Consider the following 25,000-nt stretch of genomic DNA (forward strand, 5'->3'; position numbering starts at 1 on the left):
GATGTTCATTTGATCAGGCTTTGGAGCGTCTATTAACCATCTCAAGTTTCCAAAAATGTCCAGCGGTTAACTGAAATTACCATATCAATCTTCAGCTGTTTTTCACTTTGAACAGCTCCATACCTATAATACAAGTCAACGGTAAGGTTCGAAAGACCCTATAAAGGGTCCTGATTGACTTTTGTGTGCTACAAAAAAAGCCACAAAACACATTCAAAAGACGCCGGAAAAATTTTTTAGAAAAACACCACCAAAAATGTTTATAAGGCACTTTAGGAAATTCTGGAAAACACAAGAAAAGATGGCTTAGAGAAAAATCAAAAACACTTCCTGAAGCCATTTTGGCTTCAAATCCTTGTCAGATTCACCCACTTGGAAAGAGTGTTATGTGAATATTGACTCAAGTCACAGAGTATGAGATTGCTTGGTATGACATAGACAATGAGTGACATAGACAATTTTAATTTTTGCTAATCCTACTTGATTGACAGCTTTGACCATGGTATTCCATGAATCCTTGAACTCTTTTTTTGTCTTTTATTATGTGGATTTTAAATTGCTTGTTTCATCATAAACATTGGGCATCGTCGATCTGAGTGCAGATGGAAAAATCAAAATGTGTGCCCAGGTTCCACTGAGATTTGAACTCAGATAACAGGATTCAAAGTCCAGAGTGCTAACCATTACACCATGGAACCAACCATTACACCATGGAACCAACCATTACACAGTCATGGCTGCGGCTTGTTGTGCTGAATAAAGCATATGAAATCGTGAACGATGGCGAAAACAGGCTCCAAAGCTGCAGTGCAAATCTGCAATCATACACAATGGTAAATTGATATCTTATAACCTTTCATTCCACAAATTTACCAACATTTCCACGATATCACATCTAGGACAGTTTGAAATGTTGATGAAAAGTGGCTAGTAAAAAGATTGCTGCATCTGTTACTTGGAAAAAGTGTGAAAAAAATAAATTGCAAAACTTATACTGTTAGAAAACTGTTCATCCAGTAGTTGATAAAGATTAGCATTGCATGGTAAAAGGCTTCAACTGAGAGATAATTTAAGGTTTGTGCAAATCAAAGTGCATGTCCCAGTCCATTAGCCAGGACAGCGGTCTGTGGCTGCTGGACAAGATCAAGAGAAAAACCTCTTACCTGATGGCACCCACGGTGGTTCTTTTGATTAGCGGCAAGTCGCACATGTAATGTTGCTCCAGAATAGATTATCTAAAGAACAGTCAAAGATAAAGTCAGTTTGGTCCTAGAAACTCGCTCCATCACAGATCACTGTCATGGGGAATAGACTAGTAAACATGCAAATTGAACAACAAAGATAAAAGGTCAAAAAGTTTTTGAAACATAGACGTAGTCAGCAGGATTTGAACCTGCGCGGGAAGACCCCAATAGATTTCTAGTGCATCGCCTTAACCACTCGGCCACGACTACTCGGACGTCAAGCTGTTTTGAGTTTCACACATGTTTTCTAATAGCACCATGATCAAGCTCAGTGATCAACCCTCTGGAAGACATCTCAGAAAATGAAAAGAAAATACAAGGTCTCAGTAAAATGCAAAAATCTGATTTAAAGTCATCATCAATGGGAACCATTCACAGTTTAAAGCTTTTCCCTCTTCATAATGTGGATTTGGAGTCAGTCAGCTCCAAAAACATCTTTAAAAATAATCCAAAAATGCTGAGAAGACTGAACATAATCATTTCCAAGTAAAAAAGACTTGATGTTCATTTGATCAGGCTTTGGAGCGTCTATTAACCATCTCAAGTTTCCAAAAATGTCCAGTGGTTAACTGAAATTACCATATCAATCTTCAGATGTTTTTCACTTTGAACAGCTCCATACCTATAATACAAGTCAACGGTAAGGTTCGAAAGACCCTATAAAGGGTCCTGATTGACTTTTGTGTGCTACAAAAAAAGCCACAAAACACATTCAAAAGACGCCGAAAAGAATTTTTAGAAAAACACCACCAAAAATGTTTATAAGGCACTTTAGGAAATTCTGGAAAACACAAGAAAAGATGGCTTAGAGAAAAATCAAAAACACTTCCTGAAGCCATTTTGGCTTCAAATCCTTGTCAGATTCACCCACTTGGAAAGAGTGTTATGTGAATATTGACTCAAGTCACAGAGTATGAGATTGCTTGGTATGACATAGACAATTTTAATTTTTGCTAATCCTACTTGATTGACAGCTTTGACCATGGTATTCCATGAATCCTTGAACTCTTTTTTTGTCTTTTATTATGTGGATTTTAAATTGCTTGTTTCATCATAAACATTGGGCATCGTCGATCTGAGTGCAGATGGAAAAATCGAAATGTGTGCCCAGGTTCCACTGAGATTTGAATTCAGATCACAGGATTCAAAGTCCAGAGTGCTAACCATTACACCATGGAACCAACCATTACACAGTCATGGCTGCGGCTTGTTGTGCTGAATAAAGCATATGAAATCGTGAACGATGGCGAAAACAGGCTCCAAAGCTGCAGTGCAAATCTGCAATCATACACAATGGTAAATTGATATCTTATAACCTCTCATTCCACAAATTTACCAACATTTCCACGATATCACAGCTAGGACAGTTTGAAATGTTGATGAAAAGTGGCTAGTAAAAAGATTGCTGTATCTGTTACTTGGAAAAAGTGTGAAAAAAATAAATTGCAAAACTTATACTTTTAGAAAACTGTTCATCCAGTAGTTGATAAAGATTAGCATTGCATGGTAAAAGGCTTCATCTGAGAGATAATTTAAGGTTTGTGCAAATCAAAGTGCATGTCCCAGTCCATTAGCCAGGACAGCGGTCTGTGGCTGCTGGACAAGATCAAGAGAAAAACCTCTTACCTGATGGCACCCACGGTGCTTCTTTTGATTAGCGGCAAGTCGCACATGTAATGTTGCTCCAGAATAGATTATCTAAAGAACAGTCAAAGATAAAGTCAGTTTGGTCCTAGAAACTCGCTCCATAACAGATCACTGTCATGGGGAATAGACTAGTAAAGATGCAAATTGAACAACAAAGATAAAAGGTCAAAAACTTATTGAAACATAGACGTAGTCGGCAGGATTTGAACCTGCGCGGGAAGACCCCAATAGATTTCTAGTCCATCGCCTTAACCACTCGGCCACGACTACTCGGACGTCAAGCTGTTTTGAGTTTCACACATGTTTTCTAATAGCACCATGATCAAGCTCAGTGATCAACCCTCTGGAAGACATCTCAGAAAATGAAAAGAAAATACAAGGTCTCAGTAAAATGCAAAAATCTGATTTAAAGTCATCATCAATGGGAACCATTCACAGTTTAAAGCTTTTCCCTCTTCATAATGTGGATTTGGAGTCAGTCAGCTCCAAAAACATCTTTAAAAATAATCCAAAAATGCTGAGAAGACTGAACATAATCATTTCCAAGTAAAAAAGACTTGATGTTCATTTGATCAGGCTTTGGAGCGTCTATTAACCATCTCAAGTTTCCAAAAATGTCCAGCGGTTAACTGAAATTACCATATCAATCTTCAGCTGTTTTTCACTTTGAACAGCTCCATACCTATAATACAAGTCAACGGTAAGGTTCGAAAGACCCTATAAAGGGTCCTGATTGACTTTTGTGTGCTACAAAAAAAGCCACAAAACACATTCAAAAGACGCCGAAAAGAATTTTTAGAAAAACACCACCAAAAATGTTTATAAGGCACTTTAGGAAATTCTGGAAAACACAAGAAAAGATGGCTTAGAGAAAAATCAAAAACACTTCCTGAAGCCATTTTGGCTTCAAATCCTTGTCAGATTCACCCACTTGGAAAGAGTGTTATGTGAATATTGACTCAAGTCACAGAGTATGAGATTGCTTGGTATGACATAGACAATTTTAATTTTTGCTAATCCTACTTGATTGACAGCTTTGACCATGGTATTCCATGAATCCTTGAACTCTTTTTTTGTCTTTTATTATGTGGATTTTAAATTGCTTGTTTCATCATAAACATTGGGCATCGTCGATCTGAGTGCAGATGGAAAAATCGAAATGTGTGCCCAGGTTCCACTGAGATTTGAATTCAGATCACAGGATTCAAAGTCCAGAGTGCTAACCATTACACCATGGAACCAACCATTACACAGTCATGGCTGCGGCTTGTTGTGCTGAATAAAGCATATGAAATCGTGAACGATGGCGAAAACAGGCTCCAAAGCTGCAGTGCAAATGTGCAATCATACACAATGGTAAATTGATATCTTATAACCTCTCATTCCACAAATTTACCAACATTTCCACGATATCACAGCTAGGACAGTTTGAAATGTTGATGAAAAGTGGCTAGTAAAAAGATTGCTGTATCTGTTACTTGGAAAAATTGTGAAAAAAATAAATTGCAAAACTTATACTTTTAGAAAACTGTTCATCCAGTAGTTGATAAAGATTAGCATTGCATGGTAAAAGGCTTCATCTGAGAGATAATTTAAGGTTTGTGCAAATCAAAGTGCATGTCCCAGTCCATTAGCCAGGACAGCGGTCTGTGGCTGCTGGACAAGATCAAGAGAAAAACCTCTTACCTGATGGCACCCACGGTGCTTCTTTTGATTAGCGGCAAGTCGCACATGTAATGTTGCTCCAGAATAGATTATCTAAAGAACAGTCAAAGATAAAGTCAGTTTGGTCCTAGATTCTCGCTCCATAACAGATCACTGTCATGGGGAATAGACTAGTAAAGATGCAAATTGAACAACAAAGATAAAAGGTCAAAAAGTTATTGAAACATAGACGTAGTCGGCAGGATTTGAACCTGCGCGGGGAGACCCCAATGGATTTCTAGTCCATCGCCTTAACCACGCAGCCACAACTACTCAGACGTCAAGCTGTTATGAGTTTCACACATGTTTTCTAATAGCACCATGATCAAGCTCAGTGATCAACCCTCTGGAAGACATCTCAGAAAATGAAAAGAAAATACAAGGTCTCAGTAAAATGCAAAAATCTGATTTAAAGTCATCATCAATGGGAACCATTCACAGTTTAAAGCTTTTCCCTCTTCATAATGTGGATTTGGAGTCAGTCAGCTCCAAAAACATCTTTAAAAATAATCCAAAAATGCTGAGAAGACTGAACATAATCATTTCCAAGTAAAAAAGACTTGATGTTCATTTGATCAGGCTTTGGAGCGTCTATTAACCATCTCAAGTTTCCAAAAATGTCCAGCGGTTAACTGAAATTACCATATCAATCTTCAGCTGTTTTTCACTTTGAACAGCTCCATACCTATAATACAAGTCAACGGTAAGGTTCGAAAGACCCTATAAAGGGTCCTGATTGACTTTTGTGTGCTACAAAAAAAGCCACAAAACACATTCAAAAGACGCCGAAAAGAATTTTTAGAAAAACACCACCAAAAATGTTTATAAGGCACTTTAGGAAATTCTGGAAAACACAAGAAAAGATGGCTTAGAGAAAAATCAAAAACACTTACTGAAGCCATTTTGGCTTCAAATCCTTGTCAGATTCACCCACTTGGAAAGAGTGTTATGTGAATATTGACTCAAGTCACAGAGTATGAGATTGCTTGGTATGACATAGACAATGAGTGACATAGACAATTTTAATTTTTGCTAATCCTACTTGATTGACAGCTTTGACCATGGTATTCCATGAATCCTTGGACTCTTTTTTTGTCTTTTATTATGTGGATTATAAATTGCTTGTTTCATCATAAACATTGGGCATCGTCGATCTGAGTGCAGATGGCAAAATCGAAATGTGTGCCCAGGTTTCACTGAGATTTGAATTCAGATAACAGGATTCAAAGTCCAGAGTGCTAACCATTACACCATAGAACCAACCATTACACAGTCATGTCTGCGGCTTGTTGTGCTGAATAAAGCATATGAAATCGTGAACGATGGCGAAAACAGGCTCCAAAGCTGCAGTGCAAATCTGCAATCATACACAATGGTAAATTGATTTCTTATAACCTTTCATTCCACAAATTTACCAACATTTCCACGATATCACAGCTAGGACAGTTTGAAATGTTGATGAAAAGTGGCTAGTAAAAAGATTGCTGTATCTGTTACTTGGAAAAAGTGTGAAAAAAATAAATTGCAAAACTTATACTGTTAGAAAACTGTTCATCCAGTAGTTGATAAAGATTAGCATTGCATGGTAAAAGGCTTCATCTGAGAGATAATTTAAGGTTTGTGCAAATCAAAGTGCATGTCCCAGTCTATTAGCCAGGACAGCGGTCTGTGGCTGCTGGACAAGATCAAGAGAAAAACCTCTTACCTGATGGCACCCACGGTGCTTCTTTTGATTAGCGGCAAGTCGCACATGTAATGTTGCTCCAGAATAGATTATCTAAAGAACAGTCAAAGATAAAGTCAGTTTGGTCCTAGAAACTCGCTCCATCACAGATCACTGTCATGGGGAATAGACTAGTAAACATGCAAATTGAACAACAAAGATAAAAGGTCAAAAACTTTTTGAAACATAGACGTAGTCGGCAGGATTTGAACCTGCGCGGGGAGACCCCAATGGATTTCTAGTCCATCGCTTTAAGCACTCGGCCACGACTACTCGGACGTCAAGCTGTTATGAGTTTCAAACATGTTTTCTAATAGCACCATGATCAAGCTCAGTGATCAACCCTCTGGAAGACATCTCAGAAAATGAAAAGAAAATACAAGGTCTCAGTAAAATGCAAAAATCTGATTTAACGTCATCATCAATGGGAACCATTCACAGTTTAAAGCTTTTCCCTCTTCATAATGTGGATTTGGAGTCAGTCAGCTCCAAAAACATCTTTAAAAATAATCCAAAAATGCTGAGAAGACTGAACATAATCATTTCCAAGTAAAAAAGACTTGATGTTCATTTGATCAGGCTTTGGAGCGTCTATTAACCATCTCAAGTTTCCAAAAATGTCCAGCAGTTAACTGAAATTACCATATCAATCTTCAGCTGTTTTTCACTTTGAACAGCTCCATACCTATAATACAAGTCAACGGTAAGGTTCGAAAGACCCTATAAAGGGTCCTGATTGACTTTTGTGTGCTACAAAAAAAGCCACAAAACACATTCAAAAGACGCCGAAAAGAATTTTTAGAAAAACACCATCAAAAATGTTTATAAGGCACTTTAGGAAATTCTGGAAAACACAAGAAAAGATGGCTTAGAGAAAAATCAAAAACACTTCCTGAAGCCATTTTGGCTTCAAATCCTTGTCAGATTCACCCACTTGGAAAAAATGTTATGTGAATATTGACTCAAGTCACAGAGTATGAGATTGCTTGGTATGACATAGACAATTTTAATTTTTGCTAATCCTACTTGATTGACAGCTTTGGTGTTCCATGAATCCTTGAACTCTTTTTTTGTCTTTTATTATGTGGATTTTAAATTGCTTGTTTCATCATAAACATTGGGCATCGTCGATCTGAGTGCAGATGGAAAAATCGAAATGTGTGCCCAGGTACCACTGAGATTTGAACTCAGATCACAGAATTCAAAGTCCAGAGTGCTAACCATTACACCATGGAACCAACCATTACACAGTCATGGCTGCGGCTTGTTGTGCTGAATAAAGCATATGAAATCGTGAACGATGGCGAAAACAGGCTCCAAAGCTGCAGTGCAAATCTGCAATCATACACAATGGTAAATTGATATTTTATAACCTTTCATTCCACAAGTTTACCAACATTTCCACGATATCACAGCTAGGACAGTTTGAAATGTTGATGAAAAGTGGCTAGTAAAAAGATTGCTGTATCTGTTACTTGGAAAAAGTGTGAAAAAAATAAATTGCAAAACTTATACTGTTAGAAAACTGTTCATCCAGTATTTGATAAAGATTAGTATTGCATGGTAAAAGGCTTCATCTGAGAGATAATTTAAGGTTTGTGCAAATCAAAGTGCATGTCCCAGTCCATTAGCCAGGACAGAGGTCTGTGGCTGCTGGACAAGATCAAGAGAAAAACCTCTTACCTGATGGCACCCACGGTGCTTCTTTTGATTAGCGGCAAGTCGCACATGTAATGTTGCTCCAGAATAGATTATCTAAAGAACAGTCAAAGATAAAGTCAGTTTGGTCCAAGAAACTCGCTCCATCACAGATCACTGTCATGGGGAATAGACTAGTAAACATGCAAATTGAACAACAGAGATAAAAGGTCAAAAAGTTATTGAAACATAGACGTAGTCAGCAGGATTTGCACCTGCGCGGGGAGACCCCAATGGATTTCTTGCCCATCGCCTTAACCACTCGGACACGACTACTCGGACTTCAAGCTGTTATGAGTTTCACACACGTTTTCTAATAGCACCATGATCAAGCTCAGTGATCAACCCTCTGGAAGACATCTCAGAAAATGAAAAGAAAATACAAGGTCTCAGTAAAATGCAAAAATCTGATTTAAAGTCATCATCAATGGGAACCATTCACAGTTTAAAGCTTTTCCCTCTTCATAATGTGGATTTGGAGTCAGTCAGCTCTGAAATTAGAACTGAAATTACCATATCAATCTTTAGCTGTTTTTCACTTTGAACAGCTCCATACCTATACTACACGTCAACGGTAAGGTTCGAAAGACCCTATAAAGGGTCCTGAATGACTTTTGTGTGCTACAAGAAAAGCCACAAAACACATTCAAAAGACGCCGAAAAGAATTTTTAGAAAAACACCACCAAAAATGTTTATAAGGCACTTTAGGAAATTCTGGAAAACACAAGAAAAGATGTCTTAGAGAAAAATCAAAAACACTTCCTGAAGCCATTTTGGCTTCAAATCCTTGTCAGATTCACCCACTTGGAAAGAGTGTTATGTGAATATTGACTCAAGTCACAGAGTATGAGATTGCTTGGTATGACATAGACAATGAGTGACATAGACAATTTTAATTTTTGCTAATCCTACTTGATTGACTGCTTTGACCTTGGTATTCCATGAATCCTTGAACTTTTTTTTGTCTTTTATTATGTGGATTTTAAATTGCTTGTTTCATCTTAAACATTGGGCATCGTCGATCTGAGTGCAGATGGAAAAATCGAAATGTGTGCCCAGGTTCCACTGAGATTTGAACTCAGATCACTGGATTCAAAGTCAAGAGTGCTAACCATAACATCATGGAACCAACCATGCCTCAGACATGGCTGCGGCTTGTTGTGCTGAATAAAGCATATGAAATCGTGAACGATGGCGAAAACAGGCTCCAAAGCTGCAGTGCAAACCTGCATTCATACACAATGGTAAATTGATATCTTATAACCTTTCATTCCACAAATTTACCAACATTTCCACGATATCACAGCTAGCGCAGTTTGAAATGTTGATGAAAAGTGGCTAGTGAAAAGATTGCTGTATCTGTTACTTGGAAAAAGTGTGAAAAAAATAAATTGCAAAACTTATACTGTTAGAAAACTGTTCATCCAGTAGTCGATAAAGATTAGCATTGCATGGTAAAAGGCTTCATCTGAGAGATAATTTAAGGTTTGTGCAAATCAAAGTGCATGTCCCAGTCCATTAGCCAGGACAGCGGTCTGTGGCTGCTGGACAAGATCAAGAGAAAATCCTCTTACCTGATGGCACCCACGGTGCTTCTTTTGATTAGCGGCAAGTAGCACATGTAATGTTGCTACAGAATAGATTATCTAAAGAACAGTCAAAGATAAAGTCAGTTTGGTCGAGGAAACTCGCTCCATCACAGATCACTGTCATGGGGAATAGACTAGTAAACATGCAAATTGAACAACAAAGATAAAAGGTCAAAAAAATATTGAAACATAGACATAATCGGCAGGATTTGAACCTGCGCGGGGAGACCCCAATGGATATCTAGTCCATCGCCTTAACCACTCCGCCACGACTACTCAGACGTCAAGCTGTTATGAGTTTCACACACGTTTTCTAATAGCACCATGATCAAGCTCAGTGATCAACCCTCTGGAAGACATCTCAGAAAATGAAAAGAAAATACAAGGTCTCAGTAAAATGCAAAAATCTGATTTAAAGTCATCATCAATGGGAACCATTCACAGTTTAAAGCTTTTCCCTCTTCATAATGTGGATTTGGAGTCAGTCAGCTCCAAAAACATCCTTAAAAATAATCCGAAAATGCTGAGAAGACTGAAAATAATCATTTCCAAGTAAAAAAGACTTGGTGTTCATTTGATCAGGCTTTGGAGCGTATATTAACCATGTCAAGTTTCCAAAAATGTCCAGCGGTTAACTGAAATTACCATATCAATCTTCAGATGTTTTTCACTTTGAACAGCTCCATACCTATACTACAAGTCAACGGTAAGGTTCGAAAGACCCTATAAAGGGTCCTGATTGACTTTTGTGTGCTACAAAAAAAGCCACAAAACACATTAAAAAGACGCCGAAAAGAATTTTTAGAAAAACACCACCAAAAATGTTTATAAGGCACTTTAGGAAATTCTGGAAAACACAAGAAAAGATGGCTTAGAGAAAAATCAAAAACACTTCCTGAAGCCATTTTGGCTTCAAATCCTTGTCAGATTCACCCACTTGGAAAGAGTGTTATGTGAATATTGACTCAAGTCACAGAGTATGAGATTGCTTGGTATGACATAGACAATGAGTGATATAGACAATTTTAATTTTTGCTAATCCTACTTGATTGACAGCTTTGACCATGGTATTCCATGAATCCTTGAACTCTTTTTTTGTCTTTTATTATGTGGATTTTAAATTGCTTGTTTCATCATAAACATTGGGCATCGTCGATCTGAGTGCAGATGGAAAAATCAAAATGAGTGCTCAGGTTCCACTGAGTTTTGAACTCAGATCACTGGATTCAAAGTCCAGAGTGCTAACCATTACACCATGGAACCAACCATGCCTCAGACATGGCTGCGGCTTGTTGTGCTGAATAAAGCATATGAAATCGTGAACGATGGCGAAAACAGGCTCCAAAGCTGCAGTGCAAATCTGCATTCATACACAATGGTAAATTGATATCTTATAACCTTTCATTCCACAAATTTACCAACATTTCCACGATATCTCAGCTAGCGCATTTTGAAATGTTGATGAAAAGTGGCTAGTAAAAAGATTGCTGTATCTGTTACTTGGAAAAAGTGTGAAAACAATAAATTGCAAAACTTATACTGTTAGAAAACTGTTCATCCAGTAGTCGATAAAGATTAGCATTGCATGGTAAAAGGCTTCATCTGAGAGATAATTTAAGGTTTGTGCAAATCAAAGTGCATGTCCCAGTCCATTAGCCAGGAGAGCGGTCTGTGGCTGCTGGACAAGATCAAGAGAAAAACCTCTTACCTGATGGCACCCACGGTGCTTCTTTTCATTAGCGGCAAGTCGCACATGTAATGTTGCTCCAGAATAGATTATCTAAAGAACAGTCAAAGATAAAGTCAGTTTGGTCCTGGAAACTCGCTCCATCACAGATCACTGTCATGGGGAATAGACTAGTAAACATGCAAATTGAACAACAAAGATAAAAGGTCAAAAAGTTATTGAAACATAGACATAGTCGGCAGGATTTGCACCTGCGCGGGGAGACCCCAATGGATTTCTTGCCCATCGCCTTAACCACTCGGCCACGACTACTCGGCCTTCAAGCTGTTATGAGTTTCACACACGTTTTCTAATAGCACCATGATCAAGCTCAGTGATCAACCCTCTGGAAGACATCTCAGAAAATGAAAAGAAAATACAAGGTCTCAGTAAAATGCAAAAATCTGATTTAAAGTCATCATCAATGGGAACCATTCACAGTTTAAAGCTTTTCCCTTTTCATAATGTGGATTTGGAGTCAGTCAGCTCCAAAAACATCCTTAAAAATAATCCGAAAATGCTGAGAAGACTGAACATAATCATTTCCAAGTAAAAAAGACTTGATGTTCATTTGATCAGGCTTTGGAGCGTCTATTAACCATGTCAAGTTTCCTAAAATGTCCAGCGGTTAACTGAAATTACCATATCAATCTTCAGCTGTTTTTCACTTTGAACAGCTCCATACTTATACTACAAGTCAACGGTAAGGTTCGAAAGACCCTATAAAGGGTCCTGAATGACTTTTGTGTGCTACAAAAAAAGCCACAAAACACATTCAAAAGACGCCGAAAAGAATTTTTAGAAAAACACCACCAAAAATGTTTATAAGGCACTTTAGGAAATTCTGAAAAACACAAGAAAAGATGGCTTAGAGAAAAATCAAAAACACTTCCTGAAGCCATTTTGGCTTCAAATCCTTGTCAGATTCACCCACTTGGAAAGAGTGTTATGTGAATATTGACTCAAGTCACAGTGTATGAGATTGCTTGGTAAGACATAGACAATGAGTGATATAGACAATTTTAATTTTTGCTAATACTACTTGATTGACTGCTTTGACCATGGTATTCCATGGATCCTTGAACTCTTTTTTTGTCTTTTATTATGTGTATTTTAAATTGCTTGTTTCATCATAAACATTGGGCATCGTCGATCTGAGTGCAGATGGAAAAATCGAAATGTGTGCCCAGGTTCCACTGAGATTTGAACTCGGATCACTGGATTCAAAGTCCAGAGTGCTAACCATTACACCATGGAACCAACCATGCCTCAGACATGGCTGCGGCTTGTTGTGCTGAATAAAGCATATGAAATCGTGAACGATGGCGAAAACAGGCTCCAAAGCTGCAGTGCAAATCTGCATTCATACACAATGGTAAATTGATATCTTATAACCTTTCATTCCACAAATTTACCAACATTTCCATGATATCTCAGCTAGCGCATTTTGAAATGTTGATGAAAAGTGGCTAGTAAAAAGATTGCTGTATCTGTTACTTGGAAAAAGTGTGAAAACAATAAATTGCAAAACTTATACTGTTAGAAAACTGTTCATCCAGTAGTCGATAAAGATTAGCATTGCATGGTAAAAGGCTTCATCTGAGAGATAATTTAAGGTTTGTGCAAATCAAAGTGCATGTCCCAGTCCATTAGCCAGGAGAGCGGTCTGTGGCTGCTGGACAAGATCAAGAGAAAAACCTCTTACCTGATGGCACCCACGGTGCTTCTTTTCATTAGCGGCAAGTCGCACATGTAATGTTGCTCCAGAATAGATTATCTAAAGAACAGTCAAAGATAAAGTCAGTTTGGTCCTGGAAACTCGCTCCATCACAGATCACTGTCATGGGGAATAGACTAGTAAACATGCAAATTGAACAACAAAGATAAAAGGTCAAAAAGTTATTGAAACATTGACGTAGTCGGCAGGATTTGCACCTGCGCGGGGAGACCCCAATGGATTTCTTGCCCATCGCCTTAACCACTCGGCCACGACTACTCGGCCTTCAAGCTGTTATGAGTTTCACACACGTTTTCTAATAGTACCATGATCAAGCTCAGTGATCAACCCTCTGGAAGACATCTCAGAAAATGAAAAGAAAATACAAGGTCTCAGTAAAATGCAAAAATCTGATTTAAAGTCATCATCAATGGGAACCATTCACAGTTTAAAGCTTTTCCCTTTCATAATGTGGATTTGGAGTCAGTCAGCTCCAAAAACATCCTTAAAAATAATCCGAAAATGCTGAGAAGACTGAACATAATAATTTCCAAGTAAAAAAGACTTGATGTTCATTTGATCAGGCTTTGGAGCGTCTATTAACCATGTCAAGTTTCCAAAAATGTCCAGCGGTTAACTGAAATTACCATATCAATCTTCAGCTGTTTTTCACTTTGAACAGCTCCATACCTATACTACAAGTCAACGGTAAGGTTCGAAAGACCCTATAAAGGGTCCTGATTGACTTTTGAGTGCTACAAAAAAAGCCACAAAACACATTCAAAAGACGCCGAAAAGAATTTTTAGAAAAACACCACCAAAAATGTTTATAAGGCACTTTAGGAAATTCTGGAAAACACAAGAAAAGATGGCTTAGAGAAAAATCAAAAACACTTCCTGAAGCCATTTTGGCTTCAAATCCTTGTCAGATTCACCCACTTGGAAAGAGTGTTATGTGAATATTGACTCAAGTCACAGAGTATGAGATTGCTTGGTATGACATAGACAATGAGTGACAGACAATTTTAATTTTTGCTAATCCTACTTGATTGACAGCTTTGACCATGGTATTCCATGAATCCTTGAACTCTTTTTTTGTCTTTTATTATGTGTATTTTAAATTGCTTGTTTTATCATAAACATTGGGCATCGTCGATCTGAGTGCAGATGGAAAAATCAAAATGTGTGCTCATGTTCTATTGAGATTTCAACTCAGATCACTGGATTCAAAATACAGAGTGCTAACCATTACACCATGGAACCAACCATGACAGATTCTTGGCTGCGGCTTGTTGTGCTGAATAAAGCATATGAAATCGTGAACGATGGCGAAAACAGGCTCCAAAGCTGCAGTGCAAATCTGCAATCATACACAATGGTAAATTGATATCTTATAACCTTTCATTCCACAAATTTACCAACATTTCCACGATATCACAGCTAGGACAGTTTGAAATGTTGATGAAAAGTGGCTAGTAAAAAGATTGCTGTATCTGTTACTTGGAAAAAGTGTGAAAAAAATAAATTGCAAAACTTATACTGTTAGAAAACTGTTCATCCAGTAGTTGATAAAGATTAGCATTGCATGGTAAAAGGCTTCATCTGAGAGATAATTTAAGGTATGTGCAAATCAAAGTGCATGTCCCAGTCCATTAGCCAGGACAGCGGTCTGTGGCTGCTGGACAAGATCAATAGAAAAACCTCTTACCTGATGGCACCCACGGTGCTTCTTTTGATTAGCGGCAAGTCGCACATGTAATGTTCCTCCAGAATAGATTATCTAATGAACAGTCAAAGATAAAGTCAGTTTGGTCCTAGAAACTCTCTCCATCACAGATCACTGTCATGGGGAATAGACTAGTAAACATGCAAATTGAACGACAAAGATAAAAGGTCAAAATCTTATTGAAACATAGACGTAGTCGGCAGGATTTGAACCTGCGCGGGGAGACCCCAATGGATTTCTAGTCCATCGCCTTAACCACTCGGCCACGACTACTCGGACGTCAAGCTGTTATGAGTTTCACACATGTTTTCTAATAGCACCATGATCAAGCTCAGTGATCAACCCTCTGGAAGACATCTCAGAAAATGAAAAGAAAATACAAGGTCTCAGTAAAATGCAAAAATCTGATTTAAAGTCATCATCAATGGGAACCATTCACAGTTTAAAGCTTTTCCCTCTTCATAATGTGGATTTGGAGTCAGTCAGCTCCAAAAACATCCTTAAAAATAATCAGAAAATGCTGAGAAGACTGAACATAATAATTTCCAAGTAAAAAAGACTTGATGTTCATTTGATCAGGCTTTGGAGCGTCTATTAACCATCTCAAGTTTCCAAAAATGTCCAGCGGTTAACTGAAATTACCATATCAATCTTCAGCTGTTTTTCACTTTGAACAGCTCCATACCTATAATACAAGTCAAGGGTAAGGTTCGAAAGACCCTATAAAGGGACCTGATTGACTTTTGTGTGCTACAAAAAAAGCCACAAAACACATTCAAAAGACGCCGAAAAGAATTTTTAGAAAAACACCACCAAAAATGTTTATAAGGCACTTTAGGAAATTCTGGAAAACACAAGAAAAGATGGCTTAGAGAAAAATCAAAAACACTTCCTGAAGCCATTTTGGCTTCAAATCCTTGTCAGATTCACCCACTTGGAAAGAGTGTTATGTGAATATTGACTCAAGTCACAGAGTATGAGATTGCTTGGTATGACATAGACAATTTTAATTTTTGCTAATCCTACTTGATTGACAGCTTTGACCATGAATCCTTGAACTCTTTTTTTGTCTTTTATTATGTGGATTTTAAATTGCTTGTTTCATCATAAACATTGGGCATCGTCGATCTCAGTGCAGATGGAAAAATCGAATTGTGTGCCCAGGTTCCACTGAGATTTGACCTCAGATCACAGGATTCAAAGTCCAGAGTGCTAACCATTACACCATGGAACCAACCATGACATAGTCGTGTCTGCGGCTTGTTGTTCTGAATAAAGCATATGAAATCGTGAACTATGGCGAAAACAGGCTCCAAAGCTGCAGTGCAAATCTGCAATCATACACAATGGTAAATTGATATCTTATAACCTTTCATTCCACAAATTTACCAACATTTCCACGATATCACAGCTAGGACAGTTTGAAATGTTGATGAAAAGTGGCTAGTAAAAAGATTGCTGTATCTGTTACTTGGAAAAAGTGTGAAAAAAATAAATTGCAAAACTTATACTGTTAGAAAACTGTTCATCCAGTAGTTGATAAAGATTAGCATTGCATGGTAAAAGGCTTCATCTGAGAGATAATTTAAGGTATGTGCAAATCAAAGTGCATGTCCCAGTCTATTATCCAGGACAGCGGTCTGTGGCTGCTGGACAAGATCAAGAGAAAAACCTCTTACCTGATGGCACCCACGGTGCTTCTTTTGATTAGCGGCAAGTCGCACATGTAATGTTGCTCCAGAATAGATTATCTAATGAACAGTCAAAGATAAAGTCAGTTTGGTCCGAGAAACTCGCTCCATCACAGATCACTGTCATGGGGAATAGACTAGTAAACATGCAAATTGAACAACAAAGATAAAAGGTCAAAAAGTTATTGAAACATTGACGTAGTCGGCAGGATTTGCACCTGCGCGGGGAGACCCCAATGGATTTCTTGCCCATCGCCTTAACCACTCGGCCACGACTACTCGGACATCAAGCTGTTAAGAGTTTCACACACGTTTTCTAATAGCACCATGGCCAAGCTCAGTGATCAACCCTCTGGAAGACATCTCAGAAAATGAAAAGAAAATACAAGGTCTCAGTAAAATGCAAAAATCTGATTTAAAGTCATCATCAATGGGAACCATTCACAGTTTAAAGCTTTTCCCTTTCATAATGTGGTTTTGGAGTCAGTCAGCTCCAAAAACATCCTTAAAAATAATCCGAAAATGCTGAGAAGACTGAACATAATAATTTCCAAGTAAAAAAGACTTGATGTTCATTTGATCAGGCTTTGGAGCGTCTATTAACCATGTCAAGTTTCCAAAAATGTCCAGCGGTTAACTGAAATTACCATATCAATCTTCAGCTGTTTTTCACTTTGAACAGCTCCATACCTATACTACAAGTCAACGGTAAGGTTCGAAAGACCCTATAAAGGGTCCTGATTGACTTTTGAGTGCTACAAAAAAAGCCACAAAAGACGCCGAAAAGAATTTTTAGAAAAACACCACCAAAAATGTTTATAAGGCACTTTAGGAAATTCTGGAAAACACAAGAAAAGATGGCTTAGAGAAAAATCAAAAACACTTCCTGAAGCCATTTTGGCTTCAAATCCTTGTCAGATTCACCCACTTGGAAAGAGTGTTATGTGAATATTGACTCAAGTCACAGAGTATGAGATTGCTTGGTATGACATAGACAATGAGTGACATAGACAATTTTAATTTTTGCTAATCCTACTTGATTGACAGCTTTGACCATGGTATTCCATGAACTCTTTTTTTGTCTTTTATTATGTGGATTTTAAATTGCTTGTTTCATCATAAACATTGGGCATCGTCGATCTGAGTGCAGATGGAAAAATCAAAATGTGTGCCCAGGTTCTACTGAGATTTGAACTCAGATCACTGGATTCAAAGTCTAGAGTGCTAACCATTACACCATGGAACCAACAATGACACAGTCATGGCTGCGGCTTGTTTTGCTGAATAAAGCATATGAAATCGTGAACGATGGCGAAAACAGGCTCCAAAGCTGCAGTGCAAATCTGCAATCATACACAATGGTAAATTGATATCTTATAAACTTTCATTCCACAAATTTACCAACATTTCCACGATATCACAGCTAGCGCAGTTTGAAATGTTGATGAAAAGTGGCTAGTAAAAAGATTGCTGTATCTGTTACTTGGAAAAAGTGTGAAAAAAATAAATTGCAAAACTTATACTGTTAGAAAACTGTTCATCCAGTAGTCGATAAAGATTAGCATTGCATGGTAAAAGGCTTCATCTGAGAGATAATTTAAGGTTTGCGCAAATCAAAGTGCATGTCCCAGTCCATTAGCCAGGACAGCGGTCTGTGGCTGCTGGACAAGATCGAGAGAAAAACTTCTTACCTGATGGCACCCACGGTGCTTCTTTTGATTAGCAGCAAGTCGCACATGTAATGTTGCTCCAGAATAGATTATCTAAAGAACAGTCAAAGATAAAGTCAGTTTGGTCCTAGAAACTCGCTCCATCACAGATCACTGTCATGGGGAATAGACTAGTAAACATGCAAATTGAACAACAAAGATAAAAGGTCAAAAAGTTATTTTAAACATAGACGTAGTCGGCAGGATTTGCACCTGCGCGGGGAGACCCCAATGGATTTCTAGCCCATCGCCTTAACCACTCGGCCACGACTACTCAGACGTCAATCTGTTATGAGTTTCACACACGTTTTCTAATAGCACCATGATCAAGCTCAGGGATCATCCCTCTGGAAGACATCTCAGAAAATGAAAAGAAAATACAAGGTCTCAGTAAAATGCAAAAATCTGATTTAAAGTCATCATCAATGGGAACCATTCACAGTTTAAAGCTTTTCCCTCTTCATAATGTGGATTTGGAGTCAGTCAGCTCCAAAAACATCCTTAAAAATAATCCGAAAATGCTGAGAAGACTGAACATAATCATTTCCAAGTAAAAAAGACTTGATGTTCATTTGATCAGGCTTTGGAGCATCTATTAACCATCTCAAGTTTCCAAAAATGTCCAGCGGTTAACTGAAATTACCATATCAATCTTCAGCTGTTTTTCACTTTGAACAGCTCCATACCTATAATACAAGTCAACGGTAAGGTTCGAAAGACCCTATAAAGGGTCCTGATTGACTTTTGTGTGCTACAAAAGAAGCCACAAAACACATTCAAAAGACGCCGAAAAGAATTTTTAGAAAAACACCACCAAAAATGTTTATAAGGCACTTTAGGAAATTCTGGAAAACACAAGAAAAGATGGCTTAGAGAAAAATCAAAAACACTTCCTGAAGCCATTTTGGCTTCAAATCCTTGTCAGATTCACCCACTTGGAAAGAGTGTTATGTGAATATTGACTCAAGTCACAGAGTATGAGATTGCTTGGTATGACATAGACAATGAGTGATATTGACAGCTTTGACCATGAATCCTTGAACTCTTTTTTTGTCTTTTATTATGTGGATTTTAAATTGCTTGTTTCATCATAAACATTGGGCATCGTCGATCTGAGTGCAGATGGAAAAATCAAAATGTGTGCTCAGGTTCTACTGAGATTTCAATTCAGATCACTGGATCCAAAGTCCAGAGTGCTAACCATTACATCATGGAACCAACCATGACACAATCATGGCTGCGGCTTGTTTTGCTGAATAAAGCATATGAAATCGTGAACGATGGCGAAAACAGGCTCCAAAGCTGCAGTGCAAATCTGCAATCATACACAATGGTAAATTGATATCTTATAACCTTTCATTCCACAAATTTACCAACATTTCCACGATATCACAGCTAGCGCAGTTTGAAATGTTGATGAAAAGTGGCTAGTAAAAAGATTGCTGTATCTGTTACTTGGAAAAAGTGTGAAAAAAATAAATTGCAAAACTTATAGTGTTAGAAAACTGTTCATCCAGTAGTCGATAAAGATTAGCATTGCATGGTAAAAGGCTTCATCTGAGAGATAATTTAAGGTTTGTGCAAATCAAAGTGCATGTCCCAGTCCATTAGCCAGGACAGCGGTCTGTGGCTGCTGGACAAGATCAAGAGAAAAACCTCTTACATGATGGCACCCACGGTGTTTCTTTTGATTGGCGACAAGTCGCACATGTAATGTTGCTCCAGAATAGATTATCTAAAGAACAGTCAAAGATAAAGTCAGTTTGGTCCTGGAAACTCGCTCCATCACAGATCACTGTCATGGGGAATAGACTAGTAAACATGCAAATTGAACAACAAAGATAAAAGGTCAAAAAGCTATTAAAATAGACGTAGTCGGCAGGATTTGAACCTGCGCGGGGAGACCCCAATGGATTTCAAGTCCATCGCCTTAACCACTCGGCCACGACTACTCGGATGTCAAGCTGTTATGAGCTTCACACATGTTTTCTTATTAGAAAACTATTGCACCAAGTTATTGCACCATGATCACGCTCAGTGATCAACCCTCTGGAAGACATCTCAGAAAATGAAAAGAAAATACAAGGTCTCAGTAAAATACAAAAATCTGATTTAAAGTCATCATCAATGGGAACCATTCACAGTTTAAAGCTTTTCCCTCTTCATAATGTGGATTTGGAGTCAGTCAGCTCCAAAAACATCCTTAAAAATAATCCGAAAATGCTGAGAAGACTGAACATAATCATTTCCAAGTAAAAAAGACTTGATGTTCATTTGATCAGGCTATGGAGCGTCTATTAACCATCTGAAGTTTCCAAAAAATGTCCAGCAGTTAACTGAAATTACCATCTCAATCTTCAGCTGTTTTTCACTTTGAACAGCTCCATACTTATAATACAAGTCAAGGGTAAGGTTCGAAAGACCCTATAAAGGGTCCTGATTGACTTTTGTGTGCTACAAAAAAAGCCACAAAACACATTCAAAAGACGCCGAAAAGAATTTAAAAAAAACACCACCAAAAATGTTTATAAGGCACTTTAGGAAATTCTGGAAAACACAAGAAAAGATGGCTTAGAGAAAAATCGAAAACACTTCCTGCAGCCATTTTGGCTTCAAATCCTTGTCAGACTAAGGCACTTGGAAAGAGTGTTATGTGAATATTGACTCTATTCACAGAGTATGAGATTGTTTGGTATGACATAGACAATTTTAATTTTTGCTAATCCTACTTGATCCTAATCCTACTGCTTTGACGATGGTATTCCATGAATCCTTGAACTCTTTTTTTGTCTTTTATTATGTGGATTTTAAATTGCTTGTTTCATCATAAACATTGGGCATCGTCGATCTGAGTGCAGATGGAAAAATCGAAATGTGTGCCCAGTTTCTACTGAGATTTGAATTCAGATAACAGGATTCAAAGTCCAGAGAGCTAACCATTACACCATGGAACCAACCATTACACAGTCATGGCTGCGGCTTGTTGTGCTGAATAAAGCATATGAAATCGTGAACGATGGCGAAAACAGGCTCCAAAGCTGCAGTGCAAATCTGCAATCATACACAATGGTAAATTGATATCTTATAACCTTTCATTCCACAAATTTACCAACATTTCCACGATATCACAGCTAGGACAGTTTGAAATGTTGATGAAAAGTGGCTAGTAAAAAGATTGCTGTATCTGTTACTTGGAAAAAGTGTGAAAAAAATAAATTGCAAAACTTATGCTGTTAGAAAACTGTTCATCCAGTATTTGATAAATATTAGCATTGCATGGTAAAAGGCTTCATCTGAGAGATAATTTAAGGTTTGTGCAAATCAAAGTGCATGTCCCAGTCCATTAGCCAGGACAGCGGTCTGTGGCTGCTGGACAAGATCAAGAGAAAAACCTCTTACCTGATGGCACCCACGGTGCTTCTTTTGATTAGCGGCAAGTCGCACATGTAATGTTGCTCCAGAATAGATTATCTAAAGAACAGTCAAAGATAAAGTCAGTTTGGTCCTAGAAACTCGCTCCATCACAGATCACTGTCATGGGGAATAGACTAGTAAACATGCAAATTGAACAACAAAGATAAAAGGTCAAAAAGTTTTTGAAACACTCGGCCACGACTACTCGGACGTCAAGCTGTTATGAGTTTCACACATGTTTTCTAATAGCACCATGATCAAGCTCAGTGATCAACCCTCTGGAAGACATCTCAGAAAATGAAAAGAAAATACAAGGTCTCAGTAAAATGCAAAAATCTGATTTAAAGTCATCATCAATGGGAACCATTCACAGTTTAAAGCTTTTCCCTCTTCATAATGTGGATTTGTAGTCAGTCAGCTCCAAAAACATCTTTAAAAATAATCCAAAAATGCTGAGAAGACTGAACATAATCATTTCCAAGTAAAAAAGACTTGATGTTCATTTGATCAGGTTTTGGAGCGTCTATTAATCATCTCAAGTTTCCAAAAATGTCCAGCGGTTAACTGAAATTACCATATCAATCTTCAGCTGTTTTTCACTTTGAACAGCTCCATACCTATTATACAAGTCAACGGTAAGGTTCGAAAGACCCTATAAAGGGTCCTGATTGACTTTTGTGTGCTACAAAAAAAGCCACAAAACACATTCAAAAGACGCCGAAAAGAATTTTTAGAAAAACACCACCAAAAATGTTTATAAGGCACTTTAGGAAATTCTGGAAAACACAAGAAAAGATGGCTTAGAGAAAAATCAAAAACACTTTCTGAAGCCATTTTGGCTTCAATTCCTTGTCAGATTCACCCACTTGGAAAGAGTGTTATGTGAATATTGACTCAAGTCACAGAGTATGAGATTGCTTGGTATGACATAGACAATGATTGATATTGACAGCTTTGACCATGAGTCCTTGAACTCTTTTTTTGTCTATTATTATGTGGATTTTAAATTGCTTGTTTCATCATAAAAATGGTGCTAACCATTACACCATGGAACCAACCATGACGCAATCATGGCTGCGGCTTGTTGTGCTGAATAACGCATATGAAATCGTGAACGATGGCGAAAACAGGCTCCAAAGCTGCAGTGCAAATCTGCAATCATACACAATGGTAAATTGATATCTTATAACCTTTCATTCCACAAATTTACCAACATTTCCACGATATCACAGCTAGGACAGTTTGAAATGTTGATGAAAAGTGGCTAGTAAAAAGATTGCTGTATCTGTTACTTGGAAAAAGTGTGAAAAAAATAAATTGCAAAACTTATACTGTTAGAAAACTGTTCATCCAGTAGTTGATAAAGATTTGCATTGCATGGTAAAAGGCTTCATCTGAGAGATAATTTAAGGTTTGTGCAAATCAAAGTGCATGTCCCAGTCCTTTAGCCAGGACAGAGGTCTGTGGCTGCTGGACAAGATCAAGAGAAAAACCTATTACCTGAAGGCACCCACGGTGCTTCTTTTGATTAGCGGCAAGTCGCACATGTAATGTTGCTCCAGAATAGATTATCTAAAGAACAGTCAAAGATAAAGTCAGTTTGGTCCTAGAAACTCGCTCCATCACAGATCACTGTCATGGGGAATAGACTAGTAAACATGCAAATTGAACAACAAAGATAAAAGGTCAAACAGTTATTGAAACACAGACGTAGTTGGCAGGATATGAACCTGCACGGGGAGACCCCAAAGGATTTGTAGTCCATCGCCTTAACCACTCGGCCACGACTACTCGGACGTCAAGCTGTTATGAGTTTCACACATGTTTTCTAATAGCACCATGATCAAGCTCAGTGATCAACCCTCTGGAAGACATCTCAGAAAATGAAAAGAAAATACAAGGTCTCAGTAAAATGCAAAAATCTGATTTAAATTCATCATCCAAGGGAACCATTCACAGTATAAAGCTTTTCCCTCTTCATAATGTGGATTTGGAGTCAGTCAGCTCCAAAAACATCCTTAAAAATAATCCAAAAATGCTGAGAAGACTGAACATAATCATTTCCAAGTAAAAAAGACTTGATGTTCATTTGATCAGGCTTTGGAGCGTCTATTAACCATCTCAAGTTTCCAAAAATGTCCAGCGGTTAACTGAAATTACCATATCAATCTTCAGCTGTTTTTCACTTTGAACAGCTCCATACCTATAATACAAGTCAACGGTAAGGTTCGAAAGACCCTATAAAGGGTCCTGATTGACTTTTGTGTGCTACAAAAAAAGCCACAAAACACATTCAAAAGACGCCGAAAAGAATTTTTAGAAAAACACCACCAAAAATGTTTATAAGGCACTTTAGGAAATTCTGGAAAACACAAGAAAAGATGGCTTAGAGAAAAATCAAAAACACTTCCTGAAGCCATTTTGGCTTCAAATCCTTGTCAGATTCACCCACTTGGAAAGAGTGTTATGCGAATATTGACTCAAGTAACAGAGTATGAGATTGCTTGGTATGACATAGACAATGAGTGACATAGACAATTTTAATTTTTGCTAATCCTACTTGATTGACAGCTTTGACCATGGTGTTCCATGAATCCTTGAACTCTTTTTTTGTCTTTTATTATATGGATTTTAAATTGCTTGTTTCATCATAAACTTTGGGCATCGTCGATCTGAGTGCAGATGGAAAAATCGAAATGTGTGCCCAGGTTCCACTGAGATTTGAACTCAGATCACAGGATTCAAAGTACAGAGTGCTAACCATTACACCATGGAGCCAACCATTATACAGTCATGGCTGCGGCTTGTTGTGCTGAATAAAGCATTTGAAATCGTGAACGATGGCGAAAACAGGCTCTAAAGCTGCAGTGCAAATCTGAAATCATACACAATGGTAAATTGATATCTTATAACCTTTCATTCCACAAATTTACCAACATTTCCACGATATCACAGCTAGGACAGTTTGAAATGTTGATGAAAAGTGGCTAGTAAAAAGATTGCTGTATCTGTTACTTGGAAAAAGTGTGAAAAAAATAAATTGCAAAACTTATACTGTTAGAAAACTATTCATCCAGTAATTGATAAAGATTAGCATTGCATGGTAAAAGGCTTCATCTGAGAGATAATTTAAGGTTTGTGCAAATCAAAGTGCATGTTCCAGTCCATTAGCCAGGACAGCGGTCTGTGGCTGCTGGACAAGATCAAGAGAAAAACCTCTTACCTGATGGCACCCACGGTGCTTCTTTTGATTAGCGGCAAGTCGCACATGTAATGTTGCTCCAGAATAGATTATCTAAAGAACAGTCAAAGATAAAGTCAGTTTGGTCCTAGAAACTCGCTCCATCACAGATCACTGTCATGGGGAATAGACTAGTAAACATGCAAATTGAACAACAAAGATAAAAGGTC

General features: G+C 37.9%; 13 non-coding genes across 13 annotated transcripts; all 13 read right to left on the minus strand.

Moving 5' to 3' along the window:
• Positions 1 to 626: 626 nt before the first annotated feature.
• On the minus strand, positions 627 to 698 carry TRNAQ-UUG (transfer RNA glutamine (anticodon UUG)). Its single transcript has one exon. It is a non-coding gene; the product is annotated as a tRNA-Gln (tRNA).
• Positions 699 to 2,353: 1,655 nt separating this feature from the next.
• Positions 2,354 to 2,425, minus strand: TRNAQ-UUG (transfer RNA glutamine (anticodon UUG)). The gene has a single exon. It is a non-coding gene; the product is annotated as a tRNA-Gln (tRNA).
• Positions 2,426 to 3,079: 654 nt separating this feature from the next.
• On the minus strand, positions 3,080 to 3,161 carry TRNAS-AGA (transfer RNA serine (anticodon AGA)). Its single transcript has one exon. It is a non-coding gene; the product is annotated as a tRNA-Ser (tRNA).
• An 899-nt stretch (positions 3,162 to 4,060) lies between these two features.
• Positions 4,061 to 4,132, minus strand: TRNAQ-UUG (transfer RNA glutamine (anticodon UUG)). Its single transcript has one exon. It is a non-coding gene; the product is annotated as a tRNA-Gln (tRNA).
• A 654-nt stretch (positions 4,133 to 4,786) lies between these two features.
• TRNAS-AGA (transfer RNA serine (anticodon AGA)) lies at positions 4,787 to 4,868 on the minus strand. Its single transcript has one exon. It is a non-coding gene; the product is annotated as a tRNA-Ser (tRNA).
• Positions 4,869 to 6,509: 1,641 nt separating this feature from the next.
• Positions 6,510 to 6,591, minus strand: TRNAS-AGA (transfer RNA serine (anticodon AGA)). Its single transcript has one exon. It is a non-coding gene; the product is annotated as a tRNA-Ser (tRNA).
• A 4,206-nt stretch (positions 6,592 to 10,797) lies between these two features.
• Positions 10,798 to 10,869, minus strand: TRNAQ-UUG (transfer RNA glutamine (anticodon UUG)). Its single transcript has one exon. It is a non-coding gene; the product is annotated as a tRNA-Gln (tRNA).
• Positions 10,870 to 12,520: 1,651 nt separating this feature from the next.
• On the minus strand, positions 12,521 to 12,592 carry TRNAQ-UUG (transfer RNA glutamine (anticodon UUG)). The gene has a single exon. It is a non-coding gene; the product is annotated as a tRNA-Gln (tRNA).
• A 2,374-nt stretch (positions 12,593 to 14,966) lies between these two features.
• Positions 14,967 to 15,048, minus strand: TRNAS-AGA (transfer RNA serine (anticodon AGA)). Its single transcript has one exon. It is a non-coding gene; the product is annotated as a tRNA-Ser (tRNA).
• Positions 15,049 to 17,640: 2,592 nt separating this feature from the next.
• TRNAQ-UUG (transfer RNA glutamine (anticodon UUG)) lies at positions 17,641 to 17,712 on the minus strand. The gene has a single exon. It is a non-coding gene; the product is annotated as a tRNA-Gln (tRNA).
• A 655-nt stretch (positions 17,713 to 18,367) lies between these two features.
• On the minus strand, positions 18,368 to 18,449 carry TRNAS-AGA (transfer RNA serine (anticodon AGA)). Its single transcript has one exon. It is a non-coding gene; the product is annotated as a tRNA-Ser (tRNA).
• Positions 18,450 to 20,045: 1,596 nt separating this feature from the next.
• On the minus strand, positions 20,046 to 20,127 carry TRNAS-UGA (transfer RNA serine (anticodon UGA)). Its single transcript has one exon. It is a non-coding gene; the product is annotated as a tRNA-Ser (tRNA).
• Positions 20,128 to 23,298: 3,171 nt separating this feature from the next.
• TRNAC-ACA (transfer RNA cysteine (anticodon ACA)) lies at positions 23,299 to 23,380 on the minus strand. The gene has a single exon. It is a non-coding gene; the product is annotated as a tRNA-Cys (tRNA).
• Positions 23,381 to 25,000: the final 1,620 nt, after the last annotated feature.

The sequence above is a fragment of the Dendrobates tinctorius genome, unplaced genomic scaffold (assembly GCF_039654945.1).
Source record: "Dendrobates tinctorius isolate UK_male_01 unplaced genomic scaffold, ASM3965494v1 ptg000048l, whole genome shotgun sequence".
NCBI classification, from domain to species: domain Eukaryota; kingdom Metazoa; phylum Chordata; class Amphibia; order Anura; family Dendrobatidae; genus Dendrobates; species Dendrobates tinctorius.